This window comes from Crocodylus siamensis, chromosome 1 (genome assembly GCF_052110815.1).
Source record: "Crocodylus siamensis isolate JL-2025a chromosome 1, ASM5211081v1, whole genome shotgun sequence".
In the NCBI taxonomy this organism is placed as follows: domain Eukaryota; kingdom Metazoa; phylum Chordata; order Crocodylia; family Crocodylidae; genus Crocodylus; species Crocodylus siamensis.
The window spans coordinates 392,834,184-392,853,712 of record NC_143395.1 but is presented as its reverse complement, the minus strand read 5'-3'; the positions used below and the strand labels follow the sequence as shown (position 1 = coordinate 392,853,712).

The following is a 19,529-nucleotide window of genomic DNA, read 5'->3' as shown; positions in this document are numbered from 1 at the left end:
TTCAGCAATGGACATCTCAGAAAAACCCACTTCTGATGAGTGTTTACATAGACTTTGGATTAGACGGTGTCAGGCAGGAGCTTGGAAGATAGAATTTTCTGTATGATGCACATTCCTACTTTCTAGAAAAGACTAACCCTGTTCTCTGGGTTAATGGGTGATTCACATTAAATTGTATTCATGACTTGTGGCTATTCCCTGCTAAATGTTTTCAGACTGGACATATTCTGCAACATAAATCTTGATTATATGTTTATTTCAATGGATAGATACACTTTCAGGAGGATAATAACGATAGTGGGGATGGGAAAGATTTATTTGGCTAGTAAAATCATACTGTGTTCAGACTCCCTGTAGAGCTTTTATTGACTCCGCTGCCAGCAGAGATTAGTGCAATGGAAGACTGTTAAATATGCATCCCAGCACTTCTCTGTGTTTAAGTGGCTCAAGTCATTAGCAGGTCTCAGCCCTTCCATTATGTTTTTCTAACTGGCACAGGCACATTTTTAAAAATACACTTATCTGCATTCCATTCTAATGTCTCTCCATGTAAAAGGTCCCACCGGGCATGCATTCCCACCAGGTTAGCAGCAATTATAGTACAGTCTTTATAGAGAACCTCTAAGACTATAGTTATAGCCTCTCCCTAAAAAAACCCCCAAGGCTTCATTTCATGTAGTCTATCTAGAATCTTTATACAGTACAATCAAGTGAATACATTAACATAAACTCCATCTCTCTTTCAACACCTAGCCAGCTGTTCAAACACCCACCTGGCAAGACAGTACCTCAGATTTCATGGCAGGCAATGAATTACTGTAGATAAGGGGGAAAAGAAACAGAGATACATTTTCCACATATGCCAGGTTTACTTATTTCTCTACTTTGCTTTAAAAAACAAAAGACTAGTGTTTCAAACTAGGAAGGTCTCGCTGTGTTTAATTTTCTATTCAGAGGCATCCAAATTAGCCTGTCTCAGTAACTTTGTGGGTGCTTGTGTGTTTCTTTACAGCCTCATATGAATGGCTTTCTTTTACTTTTAGCACTGCTTGTTATATGTACTGCTGCATAGCATCTATTTTTTCTGTCAAGCTATCTTTTCATACTTAATGGAGCTCTGGCATCACTTTCCCTTCCCCCAACTGAAACTTGGCATAGAATTTTAGGCCTGTGAAGGAAAACCCACAGGGGAATGGCAGTTCAGTGGTTGTAATCTTTAGAGTTGCTAAGCACCTGCACATCTCAGTGGATGAGTTTCCAGCCTTTTAAATTTGGCCCCATGATGTGATGAAAGATAGTAGAGTCGAAAGGATGAACAAAGGAAAGAGCATTAGGAATGAATAGCATGGAACATCCTGTGGCTGCAGCCTGTAAAGGGCTCCTAGATTTGCCGCTAAACCTAGCAAGAATTTGTGATTAACTTTTGATTTATGTATAGCCTTCTGCAAGACTTGAAGCATTTCAAAAGATTGTCCCATGCACTTGCAGAGATTGCTTCTCTCCATCTGTCTCTAAATACAAGTTGTCTCTAGGGCCTAGGGTGGAAAATTGTCAGCCATTAATTGGTGCCAGTAAACACTGCAGTGAAGGATCTACCTCTTTTGAAAGCTACTGCCTTCAAATCTCTGCCACTGGCATTATTGCAGGCTCTCAGGCAAAGGATCTTCCCATGGTTAGCTGTGGAAAATCAATCTCAATTCCCAGAAGACAGAATTGCTGTCATCAAAGGTCACTGAGCATTAGAAGCAGTTCTCGAGATAGGCTTGAACAAGGAAAGAGTAGTTTGTAGAGATATGCATAAGTTCAAGTTCTGGTATTTCTGTTTCAAGTATGATGTTTCACTTCTGCAGGGGGTGTAGGATGTAGCCGTGTTGGTCTAAGGATATAGGCAGACAAGGTTATTTGGGTGAATTTGATATCTTTTATTAGACCAACTTAAATAGTTGGGGGAAAAAAAAATTAAGCAAGCTTTTGGGTTTAAAAACTCTTTGTCAGGCTGAGGAAAGACCAAACAACAGCTGCGCACCAGAATCAATGCACACCGGCAATCTAACAAAGACAAGAATACTCAGTTACCTGTGGGGGCACATTTCTCATAAGAAAACCACTCTCTTTCCAATCTCTCAGTTCTAATCCTCAAAGGAAACTTACAAAACACTTCTCAGACGCGCCTATATACTCCACTTCATCAGCCTCCTGGATACTAAAAATCATGGACTTAATATAGACATCAGATTTACAGCCTGCCTGACATCTGATTCTCCAGGTACCTCTCCACTATTCATCCCCTTTCTTCCCCCCCTGCCCAGCTAGTCTTTCAATCACTGACTCCTCAATCTACATCTTCATTGACTGCCTAACTTGTATGCAGCCCAGCCCGGTCTCTGGCTTCTTTACTTTTCATTCCATCCAGGAAAAGCATACACCAAATGCAGAAACTTTCTCAGCCTGATGAAGGGCTTTTAAACCTGAAAGTTCGCTTAATTTTTCCCCCCAACTATTTAAGTTGGTGTAATAAAAGATATCAAATTCACTTAAAGGGGAACTAAAATAGTAACATGAAAACAGAGACCTATGAAATAATATTTCAACCTAGCTCTGTACTAAATGCCTGTCTAAATATGAAGATATTACAGAACTTGTGAAAGATGGGCAGGCTTGGGCTCTGGTAGATTTCAAGGGGGAGGGAGCTGATGTATGACTGCTGAGAATGACCTCCCCTACATTTTTACCAAACAGCCTTGACATTTATTGTACTTGGAGGTGTTTGCTTTTAGCTTACTTTAGGGATTATGATGTGGTATGCGGGAGAAGATGGTTGCTTAGTTACATAGGGCCCAGCTCACTTAGGGCTTCGTAGATGAAGAGCAACTCCTTGAATTGTGCCCAGGTAGCTATTGGGAGTTAGTGCAGACTCTGGAGCACTGCAGTTATGCATTCCTTATAACCCGTCTATGTCAGAAGGTGAGCCACTGTGTTCTGCATCAACTGCAGCATCAGGAGAATGTGCTACACTAGTTCAGCCTCTAGGTTATAAAGGCCTGGATGATGGTGGCCAGATCCAAATTAGAGAGAAGGGGTTGCAGCCTTTTCACCAGATGGAGTGGGTAGAAGGCACTTCTAACTACCACTTCCACCAGGGACTGGAGAAAATCCAGAAGTATCCTAAGCCTGTGCACCTGAATGACAAGGAGAGGTTGAATCCTACTAAAGATAGGTATCCCAATCTTTCCAAAGTTAGGTGGTCTACCCACCACCATTACCTCTATTTTGCTTGGATGCAATGTCAATCAGTTCATTTGCATCCAATCTTCAACTGCAGCCAGGCACTGGGAAAGGACTGAGATTATGGGGCCAGGGTCAGAAGAGGAGAAGAGGTAGAATTGGGTGTCATCATCATACTGATTAGATGGCATCTCACTCTAAATCTCCACTGAGTGTTGCCCAATGGCTTCACATACTTATTGAACAGGAGGAGTGATGAGATGGAGCTCTGGGAAACCCCATAGGATGGGTCCTAACGGGCTACAGAACACTCACCATGCTCTTGGACCTTCCAGCTAAGAAACAGCAGAACCAATTTAGAACTGTCTTATGAGTACCTACCAGGTCATGTAAATGTTTCACAAGTACCTCATGGTCAGCTGTATCAGAGGCCACAACGATCATCAGGATGTAATTTCCTGTGTCTATCTGTAGGTGAAGATCATCAACAAAAGCCATGAGCAGTCTCTGTGCTGAATCCAGGATGAAAGCTAGGATTCAGGAGACCAATGACATCCAGATACCCTTAGACCTGTTGCATGACCACTTATTCAATAACCTACAGCAAAAAGCGGGGAGTATAACTGGAGTAGAAGTCAAGATTAAGTGATGGCTTCTTGAACAAGGGCTGGACAATTACGGACTTAAGAGCATGTATCACCTTGCTCTTCCAAAGGGAGGCGGCATTGATAATCCCCATCAGTGGTGACCTCAGTTTCCCCTTGCTAGCCTTTACAATCCATGACAGGCACAAATCCAGTTCAGAATTCATATGCCCCCAAGTATATCCTCTTCATCAGTGAGAAATAGAAGTTTTAAATGATTGATACAAGACCAAGCACTCTCACCCCAAACTCTGCCTTAGCAGCAAGTGGTAATCCCAGAGCCATGCCAGATACAGAGATTTTTGTCTCCAAAGCAGGTAACAAATACATAAATGAGGACTAAAGAGGACTCAGTTTCTGGGCAGAGATATGGCAGATTAACCAAACCAGTCACCAGGGCTGTGTGAAAGTTTGGGTGCTGATCCGATGTGGAGCAGATTTGGTTCAATTTAATGGCCAAATCTCTGAATCCAAATCGAATCAGGGGACCAATTAAAAGGTCCAAATTGATTCAAAGCTCTCTGAATTGATTCAGAAAAGATTTGGAGATCTTCAGTGATTTGGGCAGACTCCACCCGCTGCAGCAGGGAGATGGAGCTGGACTCCAAGCTGGTAAGTAGCGGGCAGAAGAGTGGAGGCTGGAGGAGCAGGGAGGGGACCATGGGAGGACCCCCGTCAGGCCTCATCCCCTGGCCACCCCAGCTCCCATTAAAAAAAAGCTCCCATTCACCGGCTCCTGCCTAGTGGGGGTGCGACCCCTGCTGCCCCCCACTGCCCCATGCCACATGGGGGACTCTGCCACGAGCCCCCCCGATCCCCTCCCACTGTCACAGTCCCCCCATGGCTGCCCTGCCTATCCCAGCTCCAGCCTTTTAAAAAAACACAAAACCCCACACTTGCTGGCTGCTACAGTAGCCTGAGGGCTTCTGGGGGCTTGTGGCAGAGCCCCACCATTCAGCATGGAGCACTGGGGGGCAGCAAGGATTGCCCCCCACTGGGCAGCAGCCCGTGAGTCTGGGGTTTAATTGTTTGATTTTCTTTTAAAGACTGGGAGCTGGGGCAGGTGGGGCAGCCATGGAAGGCTGGGGGAGCAAGCAGGAGTCAGGGGGCTCATGACAGAGCCCACCATGCAGCATGAGGAAGTGGGGATCACCCCCTGCCTGGCAGCAGCCAGTGAGTTGGGGCTTTTTTTTTCAAAGAGCTGGGAGCTTGGGTGGGCAGGGCAGTCGTTGAGAGCGGGCGGGATATGGGGTCTGTGTGATTCAGAGATTCAGCTGATTCAGCAGCAGTCGAATCTCTGAACCAGATTAGGCTGAATTGATTTGAATCACCAAATCGAATCACTGTCCCCCAAATCGGTGAATTTGAATCCAAAGCCAATACTAGCCGCTTTGCACAGGCCTACCAATCACCACCTGGAACAGTTCTAGTTGGTGATACTTTGCAGATGCAGTGGCAGTGAAGAAGAAAAGCATGTTTGCTGCTGCCATGACGTGGTACTTTAAGAACAAACTGTGGCACAATCAGTCAGCTTCAGCACAGATCAAGAGCCATCTGCATTCTATCTCAACTCCTATTTAAGCTGCCCCAGCTTCCAGTGGGATTTGTGCTGCTACAAAAAAATCATAAAATCATAGAAAATTAGGGATAGAAGGGACCTCAGCAGGTCATCTAGTCCAACCCCCAGCTCAAAGCAGGACCGTCCCCAACTAGATCATCCCAGCCAAAGCTTTGTCTAGCCAGGTCTTAAAAACCTCCAAGGATGGAGATTCCACCCCCTCTTGGTAACCTGCTCTAGTGTTTTACTACACTCCTACGGAAAAAATTCTTCCTGATATCTAACCTAAACTTTCCTTGCTGCAACTTGAGACCATTGCTCCTTGTTCTGTAATCTGCCACAGCTCAGAACAGTGTAGCTCCATCCTCTTTTGAACCCCACTTCAGATAGTTGAAGGCTGCTATCAAATCTTGCCTCAGTCTTCTCTTCTGTAGACTAAATAAACCCAGGTCCCTCAGCCTCTCCTCAGAACTGATGTGCCCCAGCCCCCTCACCACTTTCAATGCCCTCCACTGGACTCTCTCCAATTTGTCCACATCCTTTCTGTAGTGGGGGCCCAAAACTGAGTACATTCTCCAGATGTGGCCTCACCAGTGCTGAATAGAGGGGAATAATCACTTACCTTGGCCTGCTGGAAACACTCCTACCAATGCTGTCCAGTATGCCTTTAGCCTTCTTGCCAACACGGGGACACTGCTGACTCATATTCATCTTATTGTCCACTGTAATGCCCAGGTCCTTTTCTGCAGAGCTTCTGCCCAGACAGTCAGCCCCAGCCTGTAGTGGTTCATGGGATTGTTCTGTCCTAAGTGCAGGACTTCGCACTTGTCCTTGTTGAACCTCATGAGATTCCCTTTGGCCCAATTCTCCAATCGTCTAGGTCACTCTGAATCCTAGCCCTACTCTCCACCATATCTACTATTCCCCCAAGCTTGGTGTCATCTCTAAATTTGCTGAGTGCGCCCTCTATACCACCTTCCCGGTTGTTGATGAAGATACTGAACAAAACTGGCCCCAGGACTGACCCCAGGGCACTCTACTTGATACAGGCTGCCAATTAGATAACTACCCTCTGAGCCCTACGCTTCAGCCAGTTTTCTATCCATCTTACATCTCACATCCACCCTTTGAGACTGTTGTAGGAGACCTAATTATAATCCTTGCTAAAATCAAGGTATACCACATCCACTGGTCTCCCCACATCCACAGAGCCAGTCATCTCATCATAGAAGGCAACCATGTTGGCCAAGCATGACTTGCCTTGGTGAATCCATGCTGACTGTTCCTCACAAGTATCATCCAGAGGCAGGTGGAGATTCCCTCTGGAGGCAGGCAGTTCCTTGATCATGAGTTTTGAGAGAGAGAGCACAAGTTTCAGATGGTCCAACTCCTCTCTCTCTCTGAGTTTTTGTCATGGCTGCTGCCCCCTCCTCCTGGGCAGTCCTTATATAGTCCTTCTGACCTCATTTACCTGGTCCAATGGAGGCCAACACTTGTTGGCTGTCAGCCAGCCAATTTCAAATGCATCGCTAGTTGCTGGGCAGACTGGCAGTCTCTAGCTCACCAGGGAGTCCAAGCCCCTCACCCAGGTATGCGATGCCAATCACATAGGCAGAGACAGCAGGTTTCCCCTCTCCCTCAGAAATGTATCCAGCTCAGGTTACCTAGAGAGATAGGTAATTTCCTGCCAGTGATAACAATCAACTGTGAAGTGTGTACCCTCTGCAGGGCCCATCCTAACCAAATTGTCACAGAGCAGAGTTTTTGAGGAGAAACAGAGGTGTCCTTCTGCCACACACATACCAATAATAATATTAGATATAACTTATCTTTAGCTGTTCACAGGCACAGACACATTTTATCAGTGAACCTAATTCAGAGAAATGTGCCTGACATTCTGTGAACACCTCAATATATTATTAGTTTGTGACAGTGACCACCCAACTACACAGCTGATTCCCTCATGTGTAGTTTGAGCTGGCTTTGAAGGCGATGTTGAAGGCACACAGATTTATTGTCTTGAAGGGACTTCAACATCCACGTTAAAGTTGGCTCTTCAAGGATGAAGTGGGACTTCATGGCCTTCACAAAGTAACTGGACCAACCCATGAAGTAAGGCATATGTAGAGATAAATGTAAATACAGGGACTCTGATTATCTGATGATCAGGAATGTCATCAAGAAACCACTGTCATGTCCAGACTAATAGCTCCTAGAGGCAGGTGAGGTGCTAGGAGGGGGTTGGGTGGGACTATAGTCACCCCAAAATTCACCTTAGCCCCCCATAGCCACCTCTCCCACTGTCTCTGTCCAAGCCCCCTGATTCTCCCCTGGGCTGTCACCATCTACCTCACACAGTTAGTAATCTAGCAGAATCCCTAAACTATCTCCAGTCTTGAGCATGAGGGGGATAGGCTCCATGATGGACAAGTTCGGCAATGGGCCAGGTCTTCCTTGAAGACACTGTCCCTCTGATCCCTCCCTTCATCCCTCGCTCTATCCCTCCCCCACCCCCTCCCCCTAACCTAGGCCCATGCTACACTGAGTTTCCAACTGGAACGATCTGGGAAAACACTGGCCTAGAAGCCTTGTTTAGCCAGGTGTCAGTGATACATTCAAGGTGAGTGGCTGCATCTTGGATAAGACTGGAGATGATTGCTGTTTTATTAGGCACTGACCTACCATTAACCGGATCAGGGTTTTCACTGGCTGTAACTCCAACAGAGGCAGAAGAGGATAATCAATACAGGAGAAAAGGGGGGGAAAGTGCCATCTTTTGTGTATCTGGGGGCATGTTATCCCCTTCTTGCCATAAACCCCTGCCCAGTGTGACATCAATAGGCAAAGTTGCCATTCCAGAACTCATGACCTTCCTCCAACTCATGGTGGATTCTACAAGGCCCTTAGGGTTGACAGTCTGCACAAATCCATGCAGGGAATGGGTGTTTGGAGGGGAGGACAGCCTGAGCCTACCACTTCTGGACACTGATTGGGCAGAGACACAATCCAGTATTAATTAAACCTCCTCCCTGTCCTGCCCTTAGAGGGTCCTCCCAGGCCAAACTTCTCCCTCCCATGAAGGGGCTGTGGCTGTTCCACTTCCCTCCAAAACCCTCCCTTGTCTCTCACCGAGGGGAGTCCCCTCCCTAGTTCCTTAACATCCTGCAGAAGCCCAGCTTCCTTCTCATATCAGGGGCCATTAACTATTCCCAATACCATTCACCCTCCCTGTCTTTCCAACATCACGTTATACATTTTGAAAGCATGAGAAAGGGTGAACCTGAAACGCCTCTGACTTTACCTCTGGCTCTGCAAAAACAACACCAAAAAGTGCCGTTGTGTGCATCGAGGTGTAACCCACCTAAAGGCAGCCTGCTGGCCTTAAAAGGGAGCTCAGCTTGGCTGGGTATGCACTATGCAGGGGCTGTTATCAGTCCAGGTGCTCCCCAACTCTGGGCTACAGTTCTATGGTGTTTTCTTGGGGTCTGCTGTTTCTCATTTTATGGATTATTTGTCCTGAAAATAATGGTATCTGAGGCTGCGTAGCTTGTGGGTCTCTTGGTCATGTGACTGAAATCCCCCAAATTACTCCTTAGTACCTGATCTAACTTCCATTGAAGTCAATAGGACTGGGTCCAGATGTGCAAGCATGTGTAGTTTGTGGTGCTGCAAACTATTTTGCAGCACCACAAACTGCATGTTTTGCAAGTTACTCCCCATGTGCAGGGCTGCTAACTTGCAGTGACAGTGAAAAATTTGCTACTGGAATTTCCTAATAGCATAAAAAACCCTGAAAAAAGTGGCACAAGGCATGCCAAAGTGACAGTGGAGCCTCTACTCTGAGGCATATGGAGCCCCAGCCAGCGGTTCCCTAGCAGGCTGGGGTGCAGTTGTGCCTTGAGATGGGCGAGCAGGCAACCCTGGGCTGGCTGTTCTCCTATCTCCATGTGTCTTAGTATGGGGGCTTCACTGCAGAGCCCCCATGCTGAGGCACACTGCTTTCCAGCCAGCCACGGAGCAGCTGGCTGGGGTGCAATGTGCCACAGTGCAGGGGCTCCACAGAACGCAGAAAGGGAGGAGAAGGCAGCCCCACTAGCCTGCCGGCTCGCCCCACACTGAGCCATCCTGGGCCCCAGCCAGCCTCCACCCTGCAGCACACCTGACATTTGAACCTTACACCTGACTATTGAGCCTGGAACTCTGACCCAGGAACTTCTGGACTTCCAGCTCCGCTATGTCTCTGACTTTCTTCCTACCCTTGAGGAAATCATTGAGGGCCAGATTCAACTTAATTTCATAGGCACCTACAGGTACTCCTGCCTACTGGGGAAGAGACCTGGGTGACATTAACAGTCATGCCTGCATAAAACTCTCTTTAAGCCCCTCTGGGCTTTTGGAATCGTCCTTCAGAGGAATCTGCCTTTCCTCACTCAGCGTATAGAGCATATAGGCTCCAAACTGCTTTAGAAAAAGAACTTACATTTCCCCATTGCCTGTACAGGTATCCTAGGTGCCTAAACCCAGTCAAATAAATTGATCTCCTGGCTAAGGCACCTGAATTATCAACACCTCCATGACTAATTTCATCGGGCCTCACAAATAACAACATTTATAGTGAACACAATCATTATTACTTAACACTGAAAGCTGTATGTACAGCCTCAGTTATACCAATTCCTGATGTTTGAGTGTTCAGCTGGGCAACATGAGCTGATGATTAACATTGCAAAATGTAGGTTTATCCAATGACAAGCAGATACCCATATACATGAAAAAGTTTACTAAGAAATCTACTGAGGTCATTTCATATAAACAGCATCTGAGCAAGCTATTGGGACATAATAGATGGTGTTTAAATACATGCTGTGGCTGATAGTGTATATTTTTGTGGTTCAGACTGAACAACTGGCAAAGTGTAGTTTCACCATTAGTGTCTCTACATAATATTTTCATTTCTCAGAATTCTATTTCACTTGATAAAAGTTTGTATCACCAATTTTAATGGGATTTAGCTTAATACATACTGCATATTACGCAGAGTATATTGTATAGGATGAGTAATGTAGTTGTCAGTGCATAAAAATGACTCAGAGAAATAGTCTTACCTGTATTCATTAATTACAGTGTTTTTTCCTGCTATGGTATTTTCAGGGATTCTTAACAGAAGCTCCCCTTTCATTTTATTGGATAGCTTATACCCTAATGACTTTGGCCTGGCAAGCAGAGATGGGACTCTTTTGAAACCCGTCAGTAACTTGGCTTGGATTATCTGTGGTTGTGATCGAGACATTCGTCTCAGCAGAGTGTGACCAAAGCTCCTCATAGAGTTCTCCAAGCCTCTTTTTGGAGCAAGGAAAAGGATTTTGGACCTGAGCAAAGAACGAAGGTCCTTCATGAGTAATGCAGAGCATGTGCGATTCAATAGAAATCATAATTTGTTTGAAATATAACTTTTTTCCATTATTACATGTGCTGTTTATTGTATCAAATCCCTATGCTGGGAATTGGACACCTGCCCAATTGATCTCAGTGGGAATTTGTGTGGCAAGAAGGAGGCAGTTTATGTAATGATGCATATGATAAAACTCTTTAATGAAATCACAGTTTTGTTGGTTATAAAAACAGCCCTCTTGTGAGTGGTAAAGTTCTGTAGGTTCTTTAAATCTCCATGTTCTGGGCTGCTCAGAGGGTATTTTTTCCTCCAGCAAGCTGTTCCTGGGCCCTTCATCAACATAAAAAATGGAACATATACTTTTTGCAGCCAATAAAATGGTTAATTCTTCTACCCTGTTTAAAGATTATACAAAATTCGTAATATATTTCTTGGGGCTGCAGAGTATTAAGAATCACTTGCTGATGGCAGCACTTCATTACTCAAGTAAAATTTGCTGAGAAATTGGCACTATTTAGAGAGCAGCACAGCGGGGGTGGCAGGTAACATTTAATTACATATTTAAATGCCTACAAGTTTGAGGGTACAGAACAAAACAAGAAAGAATTAATAAGTCAGAGTTTATTAATGGCAATAATGACCCACCTGTCTGTCGTTCTTTATGGCAGATAGTGCTCAGCTATAGTGAGATCTGCAAAGCTGTAATGAAAACTGTGTTAAGCCCAGATTTATTGTGTCTCAATGTTCTCTCTAATCAGGATACATAAAGCATTCATCCCAGAAGTAAGTTTTAACTTATTTTTAAAATATTATTTCCCTTTCCTCTGAAACCTTCTTGGCACTTCCTGGATTACTGCAGGAATTCTCAAATGCATCTTTTGCAATTCTGCAATTTTGCCACAATGCCTTTTTTCCAGGTTTTTATATTTTCTAGTGGTGAGCATATACCTTTCCGTAAGGAAAGCTGCACTATATTCTTGGGTCTAAAGAACTGGAACAGAGTTGAAACGCAAAATGATAAACTAAAGTGTCTGAGTTTGTGATGAATGCTATGTACAGACAGGTACAAAGCCCAAGGATGAATCATTTCAATCTTCATAGATTAGTTTAAACTGGGTAGATTGAACCAATAAGCAAGTGAACAGGAATTCACTTCTGATTCTAGAAATGTAGCCACAGTCTGCTTCAGGCCCGGGGCAGGAGCTGGGGGAAGGTAGGGGGCAGTACTAGAGCACGCTGTCCTGCTTAGTTAGAGCAGACAGCTTAGGCCAAGGCTAGCCCACCCACCCTGAGGTGGGGCAGGGGTGTGTGGGGGAGGTACAAAGCATCCTAGGATGCTAGGGGACTGTAAGTTAAGTTGCATCTGGAGAGGACAGAAGTTCAATAAACCAATTTCACCTAAATCACTTACCGTATTTTTCGGACCATAAGACGCACTTTTTTCCCCCCAAAAGTGGGGGGAAAACGAGGGTGCGTCTTATGGTCCGAAGGTGTGTGTCCCGGGGAGATGGGGCGGAGCTTGCCCGCGGAGGCGGTGGAGCCCGAGCGGGACATCCGCTGCTTGTTTAGACCGGAAGCCGGCGCCCGTGCCGGTGGCCGGGAGCCGGCAATAAAAATGGCCGGCCGGAACAGACGGGGCAGGAGTCCGAAGGAGGGACTCGCTGCCGCGGAGACTGAGGCTCCAGGAGGGGTGCGTCTTATGGTCCGGTGCGTCTTATGGTCTGAAAAATACGGTAAGTCTAACATTGTATCCATCCATATTCATCTGAAGCTGGTTTTGGCCATTTTGAAAGCAGTTTATGTGCATCGAACTTCTGCTATGAACCAGTTTCTGATCACTTATACTAGTTTATATGTAATTTCTGTCCCTAGCCAAAGAGTTTACCTCTGACTATGGTGAAGCTGATTCAGTTACGTCCTAATTTAGTGACACTCAGGGCCATTTTATGCTTTAAAATTTTGTAATTTTGAAATGAAAACTTCATCATTTTACAAGAAGGAAGCAAAATTTAACACCTTGAGACCTGGAAGCTGACACCCCTTCTCCAGCGTTTTGTTTCAAGCCAAATTTGCATACTTGCACAGCAATCTCAACACAGTAGAAATTCCTTGCCCCAGATAACCTTTCCACCACTGATGAAACATTATAATAAGAAAGAAGCATAATTCAACATCCTGCTTGCCATCAGACACCTTTGAGGTAAATAGACTGCTCTAACTTTTATCCAAGCCTAATTTGTATAAAATGAACTTTTCCAACCAAGAGAAATTATACTGTCCTCTTGCTCTTCTGTACAATATGATTTTTCATTTCTATGTGGGAAAAAATTTACTATCTTTGCTTTCTCCGATGCCTGAGGAAGGGCTTGTGTGCCTGAAAGCTTGCAAATAAATATATATTTTTTGCAATTGTCTAGTTGGTTTAATAAAAGATCTTGCCTCTAGCACATTGACTTATTAAAATATATACATTCTGGAGAGATTAAAGTTAAGCACATGTTTATGTGCTGTGCTTGTACTTGAGACATCACCTCCCCATTTTGATACACGTGTAGTTCAGATTATTTTGAATCCCCCAAAGTCATATCAGGAACTAATATAGTTCATGCTATCCCAATTGCTATCTTCTGAAAAGTTCCTTTACCTCCTTGCACAGTTTGAGGCTGTTACAAATTCTCTAGTTCTTGTTATTCAAATTCTTGGTCCTCACAATTATCTGTTTTCTTAATATGGCAGTGTTCTCAGTCCCATGTCAGAAGTGCTTTATACATTTTGTATGCAATTAAACCCCCCAAAACAAATACAGTAAAATCTGTTATCCCGTACTTCACCAATATCTTATTAATCATAATTTTGGTGCTGTGCTGTTCTGAAAGTGGCAGGATGCACACGGTACCGGGCCGTGCCATGTTGCCTCCTGCTTGGTGGGGGTGGGTTGGGGGAGGAGCTTGCACACAGCCGCTGCTGCTGCCACTCACCATCCTGTACTGCTGCTGCTCTGCACATAGCCGCCATCCCCCCACCCCTGCTCTGCGTCTGGTCAGAAACCCTATTCCTCAGATAACCATCACTTTTAGGTTACTGACACCCCCCATTCCCCACTTGTGCTGGATAACAGGGATTTTACTGTAATTGATTCTTATTCAAGGATGAATAGGTCTTTAAAAACATCTTTCTTTTCAACTCATGTAGTTTCCTTTACTAAATAATTGTACAGGAAATGTTCTTTAGCTCACTTATGATGCTTAAATGATAGCAAATCTTTAAAAATATTTTAAGAACCAAGGAGTTAAACCCCAACCATTTTAGATTTTAGCAACCACATTTTATTAATGGCAGTAATGACCTACCTGGAAGTTGTTCCTTTTGCAGGTAGTGTTCAATTACTGCCTGAACTCAAATGTATAAACCTACTATGTCAAACAACAAAACCACAAACCCTGAAGAAGGCAAAAGGGTCACTACATGAAAGAACGTTTTTTCATATCACTGTCAGAGTGATACAGAGAAGTACACATTAGAAATAAGATTCCAGGGCTTTTTATAGTGACTTTGTACCTATGGTTTCTACTATTTGTCACTTTGCAGTCTAAGTGTACTTCCTAGTTCAATGAAGAGAAAAAAAGATTTTGCAAACGGAAAAGCATAGCTTATAGCAGACTTATTGGATCATACCTACACTAATAGGGTCAAATTCCCTCCTGTGTGATGCTCCTGAGGTCAACAAATTAGCATGGAGAGTTAATTATAACACCTTTATTCTACATGTAGTTCCCCACAGGCTTAGTTTCACAGTGGGTCATCCCCAAGTGTGTATTGTTACCTTTACTCTCCAGCTGAACCATTTCTTTAACATTAAGGATGTCTCATTGAACCCCAGTGTGGCCCAGGAACTGAATAGGTCTTCCTGTTAGGTGCATATGAAAAATGAGATTTTTCAAAGTGATTCTAAAAATTGAGTTGATCCCTAGACTTTTGAATAGGAATTGGATATTCCAGTCACTATGATGGCTTCCAGTTCCAAACTCAAAAACATGTAGTTATTTCAAATTTACTGAACCTACCCTCAACAATTGTAATTAACATGTTATTGTAACATTGAATGAGTGCTAATTTCCTTTTAGCATGGCTACAATATTTCCAGTCTTTTCCTGCCGTTTCTTACCTCCCTCTTTTTTTGAAGTTTTTAGTGGAATCTGTTCCATGTGAGTGAGCTGTAGTCGAATCCAATGCAGTTTTACTGAGCAAGGTCACTACACTGACAATAGGTATGATCAGAGATTGCAAATCACCTTCAGGACACATTGGGTGGAATTGAATTTATTTGAGATTCTGTAGCTGTTCGCAGAAAAATGGTTCCAGTTTGTCTCAATCTTCATTCTTGTGAGGAAACATCTATAGAATACAAATACTGGGAAAAAAAATCACACCTCTGCCTTGTAATTTTCATTATTTTTCTGGCTTAATTTACATTTTAAAGAGAACTTGAGAAAGTGAGTGCACGCTTAGTGTTCTTTTTTGCATGCTTATACTCAGAACGATTTCCCAGCTCATAGTAGCTTAGTATCAATTTCTGTTAACTGTCTTGGTACATACTGAAAACCAAGGCTCTGACAGAGTGTGTTCTGAATTCTACAGAAGGATCTGCAAGGAATAAGGGGGGACAGTTTGCTCTGACATTTTGCTTGCATGCCATTCTTGTTTTCAAGAACCAGATATAAAACGTTATTAGGATTTTGTTGATTTGAAGCAAAGCAGATTAACTTGACGAAACAGTTGGTGTTATCTTTGTATCAAGAGAAACAACTCAAGACAGAGCTAAAATAAAAGCCTGATTCTGAAAATGCCTGACATTTATTGTTTGAAATTTGGATCAGAACAATTTAAAGTTTTTGGTATTGTGAGTTAGCCCAGTAGTGTGATTGATTGAATTTGTGAATGTCATCTGAGCCCAGACTTGGATCTGAGATTTGTGTGCAGACTAATCTGTAGATACTATGAATCCTAATGATCCAGTTCCTGAATGAGTTGACATATGATGCTGCGTGGCTGAAAAGCACTAGTAGTGTACAAGGATGATAAATTTGTCTGCTACTTTTTCCAGAGAAAAGAGTTCTATAGTTTCTTCCACGTGCTTCCCTCCATTTACTTGTGTTCTAAATAAAATCCAGACACTTCTTGGTGTTCTGTATATTTGCCTTTTTTCTTCCTCGTATAATGATTCTTTCTGGGAATATATTCTTCCTGCTACCAGTTGGCATATATTTCAGATGGATCACTGCTTAGGAACTCTGTAACCATGACCACCTTAACAGTTTAGAATTATTATGCAGGAAGTTTATGTTTTCAACAATGTTCCCATCTTTTTTGTTATATTTCTTGACCACCTGGGCGATAGCGATCATCGCTTGCTGGAATTTACCATCCAGCGCAGGGTATCAAGGGCCTGCAGCAAGACAGTAGCCCTAGACTTTAGGAGGGCCAACTTCAACAAGTTGAGGAGACTAGGGGGTGAGGCACTGGGGTCCTTGAGGGCAGGGGAACTCAGTGTCCAGGACGAGTGGTCGTTCCTTAAGGAAATGATACTCAGGGCCCAAGGGAAGTCCATCCCAACAAGAAGCAAGGGGGGCAAGAGTGCCCGACAGCCCCCCTGGCTCACCAAGGGCGTCCGGGAATGCCTGCTTCTAAAAAGGCGGCGTACACCCAGTGGAAGGGGGATGCTATCTCCTCTGCCTGGACCTGTAGGGGGGCTGTCAGGAAAGCTAAGGTGGACATAGAGCTAAGAATAGCGTCCAAGATCAAGGATAATAAAAAGTCCTTTTTCAAATACACAGGGAGGATGAAGAAGGCACCGGGTAATGTGGGGCCCCTGCAAAGTATGCTGGGCAATCTGGTGGTTGCGCCAGAGGAGAAAGCGGAACTCTTTAACCAATTCTTCATGTCCATTTTCTTGTGCAGGGACCGGGACTTCCCAGCTGTGATGTCAGATGGACGCCTCCAGACCTCAGGTTGGGGAGGACTGGGTTAGAGAGCTTCTGGAGGGGCTGGATGTCTTCAAGTCAGCGGGTCCAGATGCTCTCCACCACAGGGTGGAGCTGGTTGGGGTTGAGGGAGCTAGCTGGGGTTATTGCAGGGCCCTTGGCATGGCTTTACGAGAGCTCGTGGTGCTCGGGCCAGGTGCCAGATGACTGGAAGATAGCTAACGTGGTCCCCATCTTCAAAAAAGGGAAGAGAGAGGACCCGGGCAACTATAGGCCCGTCAGTCTTACCTCTATCCTTGGGAAACTCTTTGAGAAGATCCTCAAGGAGCACATCTGTGATGGACTAGCTTCAGGGATGATGCTAAAGGGCAACCAGCACGGTTTCATTAGGGGAAGGTCATTTCAGACCAACCTGATTGCCTTTTATGATCAGGTCACAAAGGCAATGGATGCAGGTGTTGCCATGGATGTAGTCTTTCTAGAATTCAGCAAGGCCTTTGACACCATCTCCCACCCCATCCTCATTAAAAAATTGGGTGACTGTGGCATTGATGCCTACGCAGTCAGATGGATTGCAGATTGGTTGAAGGGTCGTACTCAGAGGGTGGTGGTGGATGGGTCATATTCAACCCGGGAGGGAAATGGGCAGTGGAGTCCCGCAGGGCTCGGCCCTTGGGCCTGCGCTGTTCAAGTTCTTCATCAGTGATTTGGACGACGGGGTGAAATGCACCCTGTTTAAATTCGCTGATGATACCAAAATTTGGGATGAGATGAGCACACTAGTAGGGAGGGAAAGATTGCAGCAAGACCTGGATAGGTTACAGGAGTGGGCTGACATAAACAGGATGCATTTCAATACTGACAAGTGCAGGGTGCTGCACTTAGGCAGTAGAAACCAGCAGCATACTTATAGAATGGTAAACTCCCTTCTTGAGAGCATGGAGGCAGAAAGGGATCTTGGAGTCATTATTGACTCCAAGATGAACATGGACCGACAGTGCGAGGTCACGGTTGGCAGGGCTAACTGGGCCTTGTCGTGTATCCACAGGTGCATCTCAGGTAGAGCTAAGGAGGTGATCCTCCTCTTCTTTGCGATGCTGGTCAGGCCACAGCTGGAGTACTGCATCCAGTTCTGTGTGCCCCACTTCAGGAGGGATGTGGACAACATTGAAAGGGTCCAGAGGAGGGCCACCCGCATGATCCGGGGACTACAGGGTAGACCCTACATTGAAAGACTGCAGGACCTAAACCTGTTCAGCCTTCACAAGAGAAGGCTGAGGGGGGACCTGGTGACTGTCTATAAACTCACTAGGGGGGACCAGAAGGGTTTAGGGGAGACACTATTTCCCCTAGCGCCCCCTGGCATGACAAGGAACAATGGACACAAATTATTAGAGAGTAGATTTAGATTAGACATCTGCAAGAACTACTTCACAGTCAGGGCGGCTAGGAGCTGGAACCAACTTCCTAGGGAAGTGGTGCTGGCTCCTACCCTGGGGGTCTTTAAGAAGAGGCTTGATAACTACTTGGCTGGACTCATTTGAATCTAGTCTTTTCTCCCGCCCAGGCGGGGGGTCAGACTTGAAGATCTACAAGGTCCCTTCCTACCCTACTTCTGTGATTCTATGATATTGTATCCTGGCATTCAGCACAGGCAGGGAAGTGGACAGAGAGTATTATTTTCTAATTGACAGTGGAGAGGACTGGTTTTAATATATCATGAACCCTATGACTCCTGCTTATTTCCAGATTTACTATGCTGCAGTATATAGTGATGGATATTCAAAATACTTGGCAAACTGACCAGTTTATAGGCTCAGAACTGGTGCATAGCAATAAGCATTTTTAATGGAGGATATGGTTTCCTTGAAGTGCAGTATAATGGTTACACTGGAATTTATTGTACTATCTACAAAAGTAGACCAATTCATTTTCCTTCTGATTCATGTAAATAAAGTATCAAAATGCTTTGGTTCAAATTTTGTGCAAATATACTATATTAAAATATTGTATTAGAAACTTGGGAGGGAAGCAACCCTCAGACAAAACTGAACACAGGAGACTTGAGTTCTAGAACTGGTTCTGCCACAGCTCCTGTACGTGATCTTGAGCAAGACACTGCCTGTCACCTTGTGTTCACCCCACTCTAGCTCTGTCTTTTCTCTTCAGGTTGTAAGGTATTTGGTGTAGGGTTGCAATATCAGTTGAGACCTCTAAATAAAAATAAAATAAAGAACAAACAATAATAAGTTGAAGAATCAATTCCTTGGATGTATCTAGACAAGTGTGGATGTTTGTTTCCTCAGGGACAAGTAGTAGTGGCACACCTTGTGTCACTGCTACTTGTCCTGGGGGAATGCCTGCGCCATGCCCACTGTGGTACATGGCAGGTTACCCCAGCTGGGGTAGGGGAGGCTGGGGCCAGTAACTGTGCTGCCCCAGTAGCCTTGCCAGGGGTCATGAGGGCCTTCCAGGGCTGCAGCTGTGGTAGAAAACAGCTGGAGCATGTCTTTGGCCAGTCAGGCTCTGGGTTTGGGCAGTGTGCATTGCTGCCATGTGTACCTCCACAGTTTTTTTTGGTGTGCAGTTTTTTTTAACCCCCCCCCAATGCTATAAAGTAGCAATGCGAGGGACACCAACATGTGTGGTCTGTGATGTGCAGACGGGTGTGTGGCACCACATATTGCATGTCTGCACTCATCTGGATGTAGTCCTTGAAGCCAAATGAA

At 44.7% G+C, this 19,529-nt stretch overlaps 1 long non-coding RNA gene across 2 annotated transcripts in view; it reads left to right on the top strand.

Annotated features, from left to right (window-relative positions):
* Positions 1 to 19,529, top strand: part of LOC149875241 (uncharacterized) — an 86,622-nt gene that overhangs the window by 24,302 nt on the left and 42,791 nt on the right. The window lies entirely within an intron of this gene.